Raw genomic sequence first — 14655 nt, forward strand, 5'->3', positions numbered from 1 at the left:
TATGCATTATGAATTAAAAAGAAAGATGAAAGGGAAGTTGTGGTTAATCTGTAACTTTAAACACAATATCTGTAATCCGCAGCAACTGTGTGGCAGCCTTTGATCACTTTTGAGAAGCACACAATTGCGCAGGATTGATCTTTTTTTTAATACTCATCGATCACTCTCAGAACGAGGAAGTTAGTTGATCGATCCCTTTTCGTTTTTTGCTGCTCGCTGCCGGATTTGCGTTTCTGCCCCCGAACAGTTGTCAGCGCTGTTTCCAAGTTCACGCCTGCATGGGCGCAGAACCGAACGCGTCCGAAGGCAGGACAAGTGGTCACGTGGCGCCCCCTGCTGGTGGCTCCTGCGCACTGGATGCTTGGAGTGGAGCTTCAAACCACAGGGTTGAATATAGTTCATTTATCATAAGAGGTATCGTTGGTGATAATAATAGGGAAACACCAGTCAGAGGTCGGAGCAGCCATTTTCTATATTGATGAGGATAATTAAAAAATAAAGTCTGTCCGTTTGAGCGGATTTCAAAGAAATGGTGACATCACCATTTGGGTTCCAGACTGACGCTGGATGACTTCGGATGAGAATAAACCGACACTGATCAGTGCGTTTATTAAAAGGCATTCCAGCAGTCAGCCCAGACGTTTGTTTAATGACATTTACAGGCCCACTTCCTCTCAACACGTGGAGCTATCTGTTGTGAAATATTTCATTATTATCGCTCTGGCATTTTTATTTTAAATTGAGGAATAAAGTTATTCCGAAGTCACCTCAGTTTAATTGTTTTCCAGACACACAGGCGTTCATTATTGGAGCTAAATGTGCTTGAAATTAACTCTGTTATTTAGCATTAAAAAAAACCCAAACACGTTGGAAAATGTTATTAAATTATCCAAGAACATGTTTCCCGGGTGGATTTCTTATTAGGAGCCGCCTCTGTCACCGTAAAATCTTTTCTCTCGCCGCCATATCTGGTTTCCGTCAGTGAGTGTGTTGTTTTTGCGTCCCCGTGTTGTCCTAATATTTGCTTTATATTCCGTATGTACTCCACGTGGCAGAAAGTTCTCCTCGAGGTATTGAAGGGTCATCTATCCAAAATCTCCCTGGTGTATATAAACAGCTAATGAGTCCACATACCGGTACACAAAGTCAGCCTCTCATTCATCAGCTGACCTTTCTGCTTCCGACCTCTGGGAGATATTCGTAATATCCTCGTTTCACGGCGTGCTCTCACTCCACCACGAACGCCACTTTAGTCAATCAAAAGTATCACCGCATGAAAAGCAGTGGAAGAAGTCTTTATAAAACAAACTCTGGATGCAGGAAGCAGTTTCACCTTCAGACTCTTTTTATTATTGTGACACATGTGAGTTTACTGTGCACAAATCTAATGCATTTCATTATTATGATGATTATCATCTTTGAGTTTTCCACATACGCTGATGATGTTGCCTTGTCAAAAGCATGGGATATATCACTGTTGCGGAAACTGCTAATGATTTTGGAATATTTTCCTTTGATAAGGTTAACTTGGGCCAAAGTTCGGCCTTGCTCTGGACCCCCCCGCCCGCCCGTCTCAATGACCCCCCCCCCCCCCCGGCTGGGGTTTAGTTTGAACTCACCGAACCTCTGTTCCCACTCGCAAACTGCGCAGTCTTCCAAACACAAAGTGTGTTTCCCCATCTTGAATGTTCAAAGAGCCAGATGTGTGTGGAGGACGGAACACGCGAAGCGACCTTCTGTTCTGCAGCTGCTCAGATCGGTGGCGAGCGTCCCGCTGGGACACGTGGTGAAAACCCCGTTAGATGTCTCCAGACCGCCGCTACCGATCCGGATGCTCCCCGCCCCGGAGCTGGATCTGCTGTCAGGTTTCTCTGTACCAACACTCGGTACTGATGTAGGCTTAGATGCCATGGGACGGTTTGACGTCTCCTAAAGGCCTCATTTAGTGCTTATACAGCGACCGACACGCCGCTGAGGCGTCTGCAAGGTGTTTTGGCCGTGAATGCCGTCGTCCATCATTCCCAGTCTAAGTGATAATCGGCCTCTCTCCTGTCAGACAGACACAGTTTGTCATTGTTTTTTGGACTGAGGCGGTGTGTTCCATGTTTTCAGCCGCCGCAGCAAATGTTCCGAATGCTTGGAGAAAGACTTCCTGAAACCGGAGCCACGGATTCAGTCAGATGTGTCAGGAGTTTAAAGGTTCGGGGCAAAGATGGTGACTGAACAACAAGAGAGAAGCAGGATGATGGGAACCAGACGGAATGTTCCTTAGCTTTTTAGAATCGTGTTGTTTGTGACAAACAAACGTTCCCTGCTCCGAGGGTTCTGCCTCTGCCAGCGACGTTTCTGCGTATCGACTACAAACTCGCCGCAAAACGAATCTTCAGAGGCCGTAAAATCTGCTTCCAGTGATTGATGAAAAAAATAAAACAAAATACAGTCAGAAGCTTCTCGTGTCGTTTCTCTCAACAGTCCAGAAGCTCAACTCCAAGCTGTCGGCTCTGACTTATTTTCATTCACACAGTGATAGAGAGCCGTTGCCTCACAGCAAGAAGGTCACAGGTTCAAATCCGACTTGTGGCCTTTCTGTGAGGAGTTTGCATGTTCTCCCCGTGTATGCGTGGGTTCTCTCCGGGTTCTCCGACTTCCTCCCACCACCCTTTCTCCGGCCCATCGTTGCCTCCGTCTTGGGACCCCCCCCATCCTATCTGGACTTCTTCTGCATATTCAATAACTCGTGTACAGGAGTAGCCTCAGCAGCAGTAGTGAATACATGACTGTTTTAAAGGGGGTCAATTTGTCTTTAATTCAAACCACACTGCTGACCCCCCCCCCCCCCCCCAAAAAAAAGAGCAAGACCCTTCTTGGGTATCTCAAAACATTCATCAGCTCCTACTCCTTGACCTCCTAACATTCTGCCCCCCCAGACCCCCAAGGGCAATCAGAATGGACCCAGACAGCGTCACTCTGTCTGTAACTTTTGTGCATGTACACAAAAGCCTCCTTTCCCTTCGATGGTTGTTACTCCCCCAACGCCCCTCTTCCTCCCTCCACCCCCCTAATCATAATACCCCCCATCCAGGTGATAAATGAGGTCGCCCCCACTGTGTAGTGTCGGATCAAAGGTCAACCTAACAGTACTTGTGGTGTTTTGAGGGCAAATTAAAGTCACTGGGACGTCGGTTACCAGTTTGGTCAAATGCCTCGCATGCTGACGTCATCAGCGTGCGAGGGCGACGGATTCCAGCAGAGGGCGACAGAGACTGCTCAAATGTTGCAGTATTTTAATCAAAAATATGACTGCCTCTCGTTTTCTTAAATTCATATTGATTTATGTCCCCTTAGGCACAAGAAAATAATCATTATTTATAATCATCATTGTTTTAAAGGACGCAGATCGATTGTTTGCTTCTTATTGAAAATGAATATAGATATTTACTTGTACTGTATTGGTGAAATGAGCATAATTGTCAATGTTTAAAATGCATGCGTGCCCATGAGCAACATGAATCCTTTCTGTGTTGTGACAGAATAAAAGCTGCTGTGTGTATTTATAATGGTGAGGACTTGTGGGAGGAGCTTATATGCAGGATTCGACCCAAAAGACAGAGCGCAGACGTTCACTGAGGTCCTGAATGGGATAAATGTTTTGTGGTGGATTCCAAACGGAGTCGTTGGTTAAACATCATTTTTCATGCAACCTGTTTGGTTCTCTCATGACAGTATTTGGTTCCTTTGCTCGGTTTGTATGGATTGCTCTTGTTGGGGCGGGCCTTGGTCAGATGACGCCTGTCAGTCATTATTCATAACATCTATCTGTACCCGAATGATTCTTACTGTTATGTCTTTATGACACCAAAGACACATCCCAATGAAACGCTGCTACGGTTTATTCCTCTTGGTTTGTTTGTATAAAGACAGTGTAAACAGGAACCGATCCAGAACCAAAAAGCATCCATTTATACATATTTTCCTTCGTTCCTGATGAAATAAACCAAACAGCAGCTGTGATAGTAGAATCCTGACATCAGTACCTGCACCCTGGCTTACTTATTTCAGCTCATGGCCCTGAAAGCCTGCACTGCAATCAAAACCGTCCCCTCTCTGCCACGCAGCTTGGCCTCTGTGGCTCCAGCAGGAGCAGTAATGGTTCTGGGAGCCAGAATGCATCTCCGTCGCCAGGTCCGGGCTCCAGTCCCAGAGTGTGTGCGACAGCAATTTCCTAAAGAATCCACATCCAGCACAACACTTCTCCTTTTGATAGTATTATTATTATAATTTTTTTTAACAACCCCCCCCCCCCCCAACTTCCACTCCACTGACCCCCCCACCAAACGCACTTCTGAGAAACAGAGCAGTCACTTGCAATTACATCCCATCCCTGATGTACAGTCCTGTCCAACGGCCAGCGGGCCCACGAGGGAAGCTACATGTACATATTATGTGTCTTTGTAATTTATTGTTATTTTGCATCAATTGAGTAATTTAATATTGGTTTTTTTATTTTTATTTTTATTTGTATTGTTAAATGTCAATGATTTATGTCCTAAGGACTTTCAACGGAAACAAGACCGCAAGGGCTTTTTTGAAATGCTCCTCTTAGACAAGATGTTTGACTGTACTTGTACTCCAACATTCTACCTAATAAATATATTCATCATCATCATCGGGGTCAGATCTTTTCTTGTTCGACCTCAGCCATCTGTCCGTCTCGGCCATTTTTGCAAACATATAGGAGACGGGTGGAAAAATACGTTAATAATATTTATTTTATTTTGATCTTAATTCAAGATAATTAATGATATCCTTAGATCCTCATCCTCTGCTACTAAACACACAAATCATTTACATTTACATTTATCAAATCAAAAAAAGCTGATGACGTGAGGCTGAATTGAGTCTCCATTGGGTGGCAGTATGCACCTGAAGAAGAAGGAGGAGGAGGAGGAGAAGAAGAAGAAGAAGAAGAAGAAGAAGCCGCAGCAGCACACCTCTGAGTATGTAGCCTAATGTTAATGATGCATGTTGCTCCAAATGTAAAGCATTTAAAGTGTTGTTTCGGTGCTGATGGTCACATGTGAGATAGAGAGTCACTAATCAGGAGGAAAAAACATTTGCAATCATTCATGACAGATCTGACATAAACAGTTTATCATGTCTGTCTAAAAGCCGCTGTAAACAAATCCACTGGTGATCAACCAACCTGACTTAATCTCCCAATAAGACTTCCAAACAAACCCAGTCTGACCTGTATGTGCAACACACACACACACACACACACACACACACACACACTTCACAGATCCCGAGCCTCGACTCTGCCGGCAGAGAGCAAGCAGAAGTTTATGAGATTAGACATTTGGCATCGACTATCAAAGCAGGCAACAGCAGAAACAGTGTTCTTTAAAGGGGATCTGTGTGTGTCTGTGATGGGGGGGGGGGGTCTTTGGCCCCATCTAAACAAGCCCCTGCAGCCCCTTTGTTGGCGGGTTGCTCTAGGAGACCGTGTTGATGGAGCCGCATCGATGTTCGGATTAGGGCACGCTTCCGTGATCAAGTGCTCAAACACTAGATAAGAGTGACAGAAACACCCTTTAATCCTGGATAACGCTTTTCTAAACAGGATGGCATCCAACCGGGATCACTGGAGGGGAGGAGGGCTTTGAAGGGGAGTCCGGAGTTAAGCTTCAAAATGGGATGGATTCTGCAGTTTGCTATTTTAATATAAATAGCGGAAAGTGAGGCATTATAAAGCGAAAGTAGATTTAGAGAAATTCACTTATTCTGTCGAGCTGCTCGCTCCAGCGTTGTATGTTCTGGAAGGATGTGACAATGACGTCATAATTTAAGAAAGTTAAATATAATCTGTATCACAAAGACAGTAAATCAGGCTATTTCCCAAAATGTCATAATCGTCCTTTAATTTGTATTTTTGGGATTCGCTGAAAATGACAATAAAAGCGTAAAATTTTACATCTTGATTGTGCATCAAAGCTGTCAGGAATACAAATCCCAAGTGTCCGTTGCAATAACTGTGGGATCTTGCACACAACTATTAGCTTAGCATTAGCATCAATGTACACAGGCAGTTAGTTAAAATACTTCAGGAAGCCCCGCCCTCAATTCTCTAGGCCTGTCTCCTTTGTAAGATAGAAGGAACGCTATAAAAGTAAACATCTATCCATTCCGAAGTTTAGGATCCTCTTCTCGTCTCTTCATTCTCACCCCTTGTTTTGCACCTTTGTGCCACACAACGGTTGAAATTGGCTGTTAAAATACCTTAGCGTTAGCAGCCTGTCAGCTCCAGGCTGATGTGCGAAAAGGTAATACTAGCTAGACTTCCCGTCGAGGACACGCCCAATCGCCTTCCCCCCAATGCTCCAATAGCATCGTCACATTCACACCTTCTCTCCCCCCCCCCCTAACATCCCAAAGCACAGTGCTTTAACACCTCATTAGTGGAAACCTGTCCTGCCGGTGGTTTTTACTGTTCACCTTCAGCGAAGGCGTGATGCCGCATTTGTCTGAGAGAATATCAGTAAAAAAGAAAACAAGTCAAAAGTAATACGTGTGATGAATTTACTTCCTCTCGTATCACCTCTGCTGAAAGGTATCAACTGGGACGCCATGCATTATAATTCATAATAATCATTCTGCAGATGGATCAATGATTAAAATGATCATCAGCTGCAACCGTTTCAGAGTGTGTGATCTTTGTGAAAAAATATTATTGGTTTTAATCTGGATTTTCTTTTTTCAGTGACAAATTTGGGGAATCGAAGCTTCCCCCCTAGCTAGCCTCTTAATAGTGCCGCCCATGGATCCAGGTCGTACTGGTAACCCTGGCTCATTTGCTAATGCTAATGCTAATGTAGCTTGGAATATCGAACAGCAGCACAGAATCTATTGACTTGGATGAAGTTAGGCGTTGACACAGAAGAACGGCGCATCATTGCATCGGAAACGTGGCGCTCTCTGAGAGCCCTCGCAAACAAAGATAGTTAATTCCTAGATTAAGAACACCTGTTGGTAAACAAGACAATTATTCGTTGGGTCCAACAGGGAGCGGTGCGTTAATCGTACGTGCATCCCCTCCCTGTTAAAAGGCAACCAGGTATTCCCCCACAGAATTCTCACTCATTAACTCCTGACTGTTTAAAATTCATGCCACCAACGAGCGAGAAACTGATCTCGTGTTTGTGTGTGTGCATGGAATTGCATTATTTACCCAACATCCTGGAAATTGTATGCATAAAATATCCGGGTCCCCTGAGTCAGCACAATTAGCTGTTAAATAAAATACCTACTCCTCGATGCCTTTACAGCATTTTAATTAGACAAAGCAGCTAAAGTGAGAAGCCGTTTTAGTGAAATAAGCAGCACTGTTTGCCAAGAAAAGCTCCCCCGGAGGGAAAAGGCACTAAGTGAGGTTGCTCGGGGGGCAGGAAATGGAGACAGAACAACGGCTTACCTGAGGAGATGAAGGATATTTGTTTCTGGGGAGATGAGAAAATGTTCACGGTTTCCTCAAACCATCCACTTTTACTTTTTTGCTCACTGCCTCATTTCAATATTACAAAAACTAAAACAGGAAATAAGCGGGATGGGTCAGGCGAGCGTCCTGTCGGCTGGACCAGAAGCTGTAGTTTGGAAACCTTGCGTGTCACATGAACAAAAGGTTTGTTTGCAGGCCGCTGATTTCCTTATCGTTTGGTTCCTGCGAGAACCACGGGCCTGTTCCCAGCTTACATTTCCTGTCCTGTAACTGATGCGAAGGCCGAGAAGGGCTGGAGCGACTGAATATTTAGTCTCTTCTTTAGATGCATCTCAAACATCTGTGGTTCAGAATGTGGAGGAGGAGGAGGAATGCAAAGGAGCAGATATCAGCTTCGCTCAGTTTGTGTTCGGAGAGATAACGCTTTGAGATTTAGCTTCTCATATCAGGGAACGGCTCTGGTTTTTTGCACACCTGACGCATTCCTTCCCACCTCATTGTCCGACTGTCTCACAGAGGAGAAATATGGGAATGACATCCAGTTGATTATATTTCAATGATGCTTGTACTGTTTTCTCTCTGTCCGGCTCTTCTTCTTTTTCTATTCAAAGCATGCAACATCTCTTGTCAAGCATCTCTGACAGCTTTGATCCATAGGGAGTGCCATTTTCAATCCCTCTTCTCACGTTCACATTTCTCCGGTGATGTTGGCGTGACAACCGGGCTTCTGTCGTATCCATAATCGCGCAGTCAGGGTCATTTTCAAACAATGTCAATTGTTTTGTTCCGCAGAGGCGCTAATGCTTGAAATGTGTCCAAGAATCAAACTGGAGTGCTGTCAACACATGTAGAAGAGAATGGCGCACGGCATCGTGGGTATTCTTCAGGTGTGTTCATTGCGCAAATATATTAAAGTTATTGAAATCTCTGTGGATATCTAGACTCACAAGAACTTAAAATACACAAAACCACCAATTAATGTTGGACGTTTGGGGTCAGTAGGTTTTAATTTAGTGCTGATTGTCTTTCATTCGCCCATGCAGAGGCGTAGGTTCACCTGATGTCCACTGGGGGGCAGTATAACCCCAGCGGTAAGCCCCCGGATGCTGAGCGATAGGCTGGAGGTGAAACTCACACCAAGTGTGCCAGCTTATTCATTTATTAAGTAAAGATTTATGACAGGTTTGAAGTAGGTCAATACGTGAGTAAATCAGAGTGTAAGTTATATCCATTCTGATAAATAAACACATACATTATTATGGTTGCATGGAGTCGAAACAAGCTGGTCTTCTTTTGTGTACTGAAGTGTGTATAAAAGGTTGTTGGATATTTACAGGTAGTGATGAATCGGCATCCTGGTCACGCCTTTTATTAACTCGTGTTTGTAAGTTTTATACCTCCAAGTTCCAACAAACCACAACATGCAAGATTTTGCACCAGAAATTAAAGACATTTTAACAAGTGAGCTTTTAATTGTTAAAACAAACAAACAAAAACATCTTTATTGTGCTTTCAGATTTGCCATCTCTTCTGCTTTTGTGTTCCTTGTTTTCATTCTCCTCTCTTTCTCGGCGCTCAGCTGTCGGCGCTAGTCTCTGCGTCTTTCGCTGCAGCTATTTACAGCCACATAATACTGGCTAGATAAACTCTTTTGATGTGTCGCAATCTCAGATCTCTTCCCTGTGTCTTTGATGGGAATAGGTTTAGACATGGCAATCGAGACACATTCACATGAAGGACATTGATTGATTCTTAGATTATCTTTCAATGCAAACTTTCGATTTCCTTCTTGAAAGGGGTTTATCCTCAACCCCCCCCAAAAAAGTTTCCGTGCTGGAAGTAAGACACGGAAAGTCCGATTAAAGTGAACTCGGTTTTGGAGTTCAAGGCTGAAGAAGAAGGTTTGAAGCCCTTTGAGAAAGTATTTCCAGGCCCCTATAGATTCTATGACGATAATCTGTTCGGTTGGTTTTTGTCCACTTAAATAACTTTCAAGGGACTCTTCATACAGGGACAGCAAAAATGCTTATAGAGGTGAGAGATACACCTTCCAATACAATAGCAAGTGTAGGTTCAACAACCCAGAGAGAGAGAGAGAGAGAGAGAGAGAGTTAGGGGTGTGTGATAGTTTGTCAGTCCAAACAGAGTCATAAAGCGCTGCATGGTTAAGCCTGATGAATTAATAACAGGGAGGCAGATGGGTCCCAGGGGCACTGTGGGAGCAGAGCAGCATGGAGATCACACACACACACACACACACACACACACACACACACACACACTATTCTAGGCCTGCATGCATCCACATAAACAGTCAGATGCTCATTTGCTCATCTAGTGCAGGATAAAGAGAGAGAGAGAGAGAGAGAGAGAGAGAATGCAGACAAACGTCATCTCAGACTTCTAATCACTCGAGGTTAAGACGAATCAAACGCCTCTTTCCCGACCATTATTCTGAAATCCTCATCGTGTTTTCCCCCCTGCGTGTTGTGTTATTGCAACAGCAGCCTTCCTTACATTAATGGCGGCGCTGATCAACAACGTCCCCTGATGACAGTGATGTCATCGGTCCTCATGAAGGTCAGTGCGAGGCGGGTTTGTTTACGTTAATAGTTTTGGAATTGTGTGCCTGCTTGCATATTGTTCCACCTGGTCACCTGCAAGCATGAAAACTCCTCGTCTGCTTTCCTTCGTGGCCCGGATTCATCTTGCCGACCGGCCCGGTACTGCTGGAGAAGGAACCAGCAGCGTGTTTTATTCCGACACGCAGCAGCATTTAAAGCCCACATCAGTGAGAAAAGACGAGACAGCTGACATTAATGTAAAGATACAAATCAGAACTCCAGAACAAACTGGAGGCAAAGTACAAACAGCAGCTCTCGCACTGGATCGAGACACAAATCCTCTCGTTTCTGTGTCTTTCTGACATTTCTGACGTCTGATATTAATTTAATAAACACCACAGAAAGCTCAGATTAACTTCTGATGTGTCTCAGAACAGCTGGAGCTCTCTCTCTCTCTCTCTCTCTCTCTCTCTTGGTGTAATGCATGCCGCGATGCAGCATAATGGCGGCCGTGGGCGCGACCCGGTGACACACCAGAATGAGGTGCCAGTGCTGACTGTGTGCTAATTTATGATAGGCAGACGGGTCAAGGTCGCCATGTAATCTCCTGTCTGATGGAAAGCAATAAGTGAGTACATATGGTAAGAGGAGAAGGAGTGTGTCCATAGGAGGAATTCAATCCGGGGGGGGGGGGGGATTCTTACGGCTGTTACCTGATTGTTTCGTCTCGTTCCCGGGTCGTCAAGTAGCCGCCGAGACAAAAGGGGTTCTGATGACCTGAGTTTCAATCAGTTAAATATATTTCTACAGAATCCTTTCTACCCATAAACATGAAGGACGCAGCAAAAATAATAAACTATGAACAAACACGCTTCAAGAGCATCCTCAGTGTTGATTTTAAACCTTTATTTTATAGGACAGACAGGAAGCACACCTGTCTTTATACTAAACCTTGAGCATCAAGATAAATCATAATTAGCTTGTTTTTTAATGATGTCTTATAATAAAGACGTTCTGTTAGCACGCGTTTACCAGTAAACATCTAAATATATGCTACTGTTTGCTATTACTCCGCTATCTGAATAAAAACTATAGATTATTTGCTGCGGTACATAAAATAGATCCTTAGAATCGCCAGGATTTTTAGTGCCACCCCATAAATGTCCACCGATCCCATCCCGGCCACCTCCTCGCTCCGCCGCTGCTCGCCGCCTCGCCTTTCCTCGTGTCGTTTCACACAGGAGAGGATTTCATCCTCCGCGGAGGCGAAGACTCTGTAATGACAAATTAATCCTCTCGGAAAACAAAACAAAATATCTATATTTCATCGGCGGTGGCGAGGGTCGTTTAGCGTTGTCACAACAACTTACGTGCTAAGAGGCCTTTCCTCCTCTCAGTCACGCCGAGCTGAATAATTGAAAATATTTTCACTCACTGCCAGGCCAGGAGACGAGGAGCCATCTCTGACTCCTGAAGCGTCCTCTTCCTCCTCCTCCTCCTCCTCCTTGCCTTCATACGCTCTGACATGGTGTTGCCACATGCCTTCGACATGTGGGTGAGTTCTCAGTTGGGTTAGACGTAGCCCGAGTCCGCCTGGATTCAACTTAGCCGTCCAAAGCGGGCGGCCCCGTACATCCTCAGCTAAACGAGGACGGGCCAATAAAACACACGTAGGTAAACAGTGTGAAGGAGCGGTTGGGGGGGGGGGGGGGAACAGTTTGGCATGCGGCCGGCTGACGTAATGAACACCGCTGGCATGTAGGCAATCAGAGAGACTCTGCTCCACGTCTGCATTCGGCCTGTGAGGCCGATGGCAATCATGCATGTATGCATTTGTGTGCATTGTTTATGTGTGTGTGTATGTGCATGCATATGCGTGTGCGTGCGTGTGTGTGTCGGCTGCCAAATGTAGAGCGCAGGAAGAGGAAGAGGCTGGATGGTTGGAGGGGGTGTTTGTTTATTCATTACCCAGCGGCCTCCGTGGTTTCAGGGGGACATGGCAACACTTGTCCTGGGCCCTTTAGCTTCGGCCTGTCTGTGGCCTGCTTTGGCTCTGCCAAAGCCTTCAGCGCTCCGCTCCTCTGTTCGCCGCTCTCCTCTATTCCTTTTTTCTCTCTGGAGCTGCCTCGGCGTTCCCTGTTGTTGCTCCTCTTAAAGTTTCACGGTTACCTTTATTTCTTTGCTTCTTTCTTTCTTTTGCATTCTTTTGTAAATACTTTTTTTTAATTTCCTGCTTAAAGTGCAACTTGTCATTTTTACATCTGGGTTTTCGGCGCCGTATAAAACAGCTACACACTTGAGGGATTTAAAAGTGCACCGCTTGTTTTGTTTTGTTTTTTGGATCAATTTGAGAAGCCCGTTTCTCTATTTTTAAACTGGTTATAAATCTATATGTAGGCAGGCTTGTGATGATTCGACACTTATAGGTTTGGGTCGCGCTTGACTGATTTTTGTGAGCAGTCATTAGTCTGAAAATAGAATTTCTAGAGAAATAGCCATGATGCCTTCATCCAACTAATCCCAAATGACCACTCCCTTGTTAAACTAACCCACCCCTGTAAAACGCCACGAAGATTGGGGAGAAAATGGAATCACGTTGGCCACATGTGGCTTGTGTGTGTGTGTGTGCCCAGTTCCTGGAGGAGGATGATGTCACTGGGCTGGACAGGGATGAGCCCCGAAATAAACCCCCAAAGAAAAGACAATCTGGGACAGCATGACCCGGAATGTTCCGCAATCCATGAGGAGGAGGATTGATGCTGATGGGAGACACTTCAGTTGTGTCACCTGTGCTTCGATTTCGTCTGTGAAAAAAATTAATGAAGAAGACTAGAAAAGCAGTTGGAGAGCACAGACCTCCCCCAAGCATCTCAGTCTCCCTATGATCACATCACGCTTCTTCATTGGCTGTCTTTCCCTGCCGGCGGTACCTGAACTGTTCAGGGCCAGCGTAGGAACTAGTTGAGATAAATAGACCCGAGTTTTATATTTGCACACAAGGGAAAAATGTAGGTGCGTAGATGTCGACTAATAGCTTGCAAACTGTCTCAGGATGTGCACTTCTTCCATAAAAGGTCACAAAGACAAATGCATGCACATTTTCACTTCAACCCTTCAGGCGTTCGAGTTCTCCGTAAGATTTCCCTGTCAGATGGATGAATAGCTTCGGATTCCTCCCTGCCATGCCTTCCTGGTGTCGTCATGTCAGGAGCTTTTTGTCTGCCAATTTATAGAACATTCCAGGATGTTCACTCCTACCTCGTGCAGGGATTGGTGAGAAGTGATTTTGAATGTGAGCCTTTCTCTCTCAAGTTTTCTCCGTTCTTTACGCGACTATTTCGGTCGAACCACATTTCACCCTCTACCTCTCTGAAACCTTTTTTTTTACTGGGCTCCTCTGAGGATTCGAGATGTAAATTTAGGTCCTGAAAAGGCAAAAATATACGCACATAAATGAAGGTTAAGGTTTACACAGAAGACAGGAAATGCCATATTTGGGTCAGAACTGTATAATAAATATAAACCACGTAACAAAAGTTCATGCTGTGTCTAACTGGGCTGATCTGCCCCGTGGTGTGAGATCATTGATTCCGCAACAAAGGACCGGAGCCAGGGATTCATCTCGCTGCTGACCCTTCCCTCCACGACTGGCCCGAGCTCGTGTTCAAACCCCGACCCGATCAATGGCCACACTTGGGGGATCAATTTCGCTTTGGGGCATCAAACGTAACATGGTATTACTCGGCGGCGTAAATCACCCCGGCCGGATTGACGCTTCAAAGCTTTCGGTTCTCCTCATCAGCCCCACCATTCAAATCAAGATTCAGATTAGCTCCAGGAGGTGATGAGAGGAGGAGACGGGTCGATCTGTCGGCTCGCGTACAGTCACCTTTGACTGATTGAATCCAAGGCAGTGTGTTTGGCAAGGATGATTTGGGAGGTACTTTTTTGTGAATCATTCACGAGAGTGCCGCGACGCACCTCGTCTGGGACGGATTAAAGATGAAAGAAGACAAAGAGTCGACAGCCATTGTCTCGTTTCTGTGATGAAACACGTGGGCATGGGGGGGGGGGATCACATGCTCATGATATGAACATGCATGGAAAGTCATCCTGTGGTTGTCAACAGTCTTATAGGAAACCGCAAATGTCAACCTCATGGCGAGGTGCATGGAAAGGTCAGGGTGTAGTCGGTGGGATTCGTCTTCTGGGACCAACGATTGCCTGTAAAAGCATTTCTATCAATCCATCCAGTGGGTGCTGAGATATTTCTCTCTGAACGCGAGGGATGGAATTAGATTGTCATGTTTGGAGCGTGAAACATCCTTTCTGAGATGTTTGGGCAGCATAAAATTCAAAATAAGCATGTATATAAAATGATGCGTGTTGCTCTGCGACGTTCTGCCAAACTGAAAAAAAAGGATTAAGTTCAGGGGTTGATTTGTCTAAAAAGGATGCCTTCAGTTTCGGGACTAGGACCCAAATAGTTAGCAACTTCAATATCGAGACAAAGAGGAAAAAAAAAGATGGCAGGAAAGGGCGGCCAAAGAAATGAAGATAAAATAGCAGCCGTTGAAAGAAGAAAGGGAAAAACAC

The sequence above is a fragment of the Brachionichthys hirsutus genome, chromosome 7 (assembly GCF_040956055.1).
Source record: "Brachionichthys hirsutus isolate HB-005 chromosome 7, CSIRO-AGI_Bhir_v1, whole genome shotgun sequence".
In the NCBI taxonomy this organism is placed as follows: domain Eukaryota; kingdom Metazoa; phylum Chordata; class Actinopteri; order Lophiiformes; family Brachionichthyidae; genus Brachionichthys; species Brachionichthys hirsutus.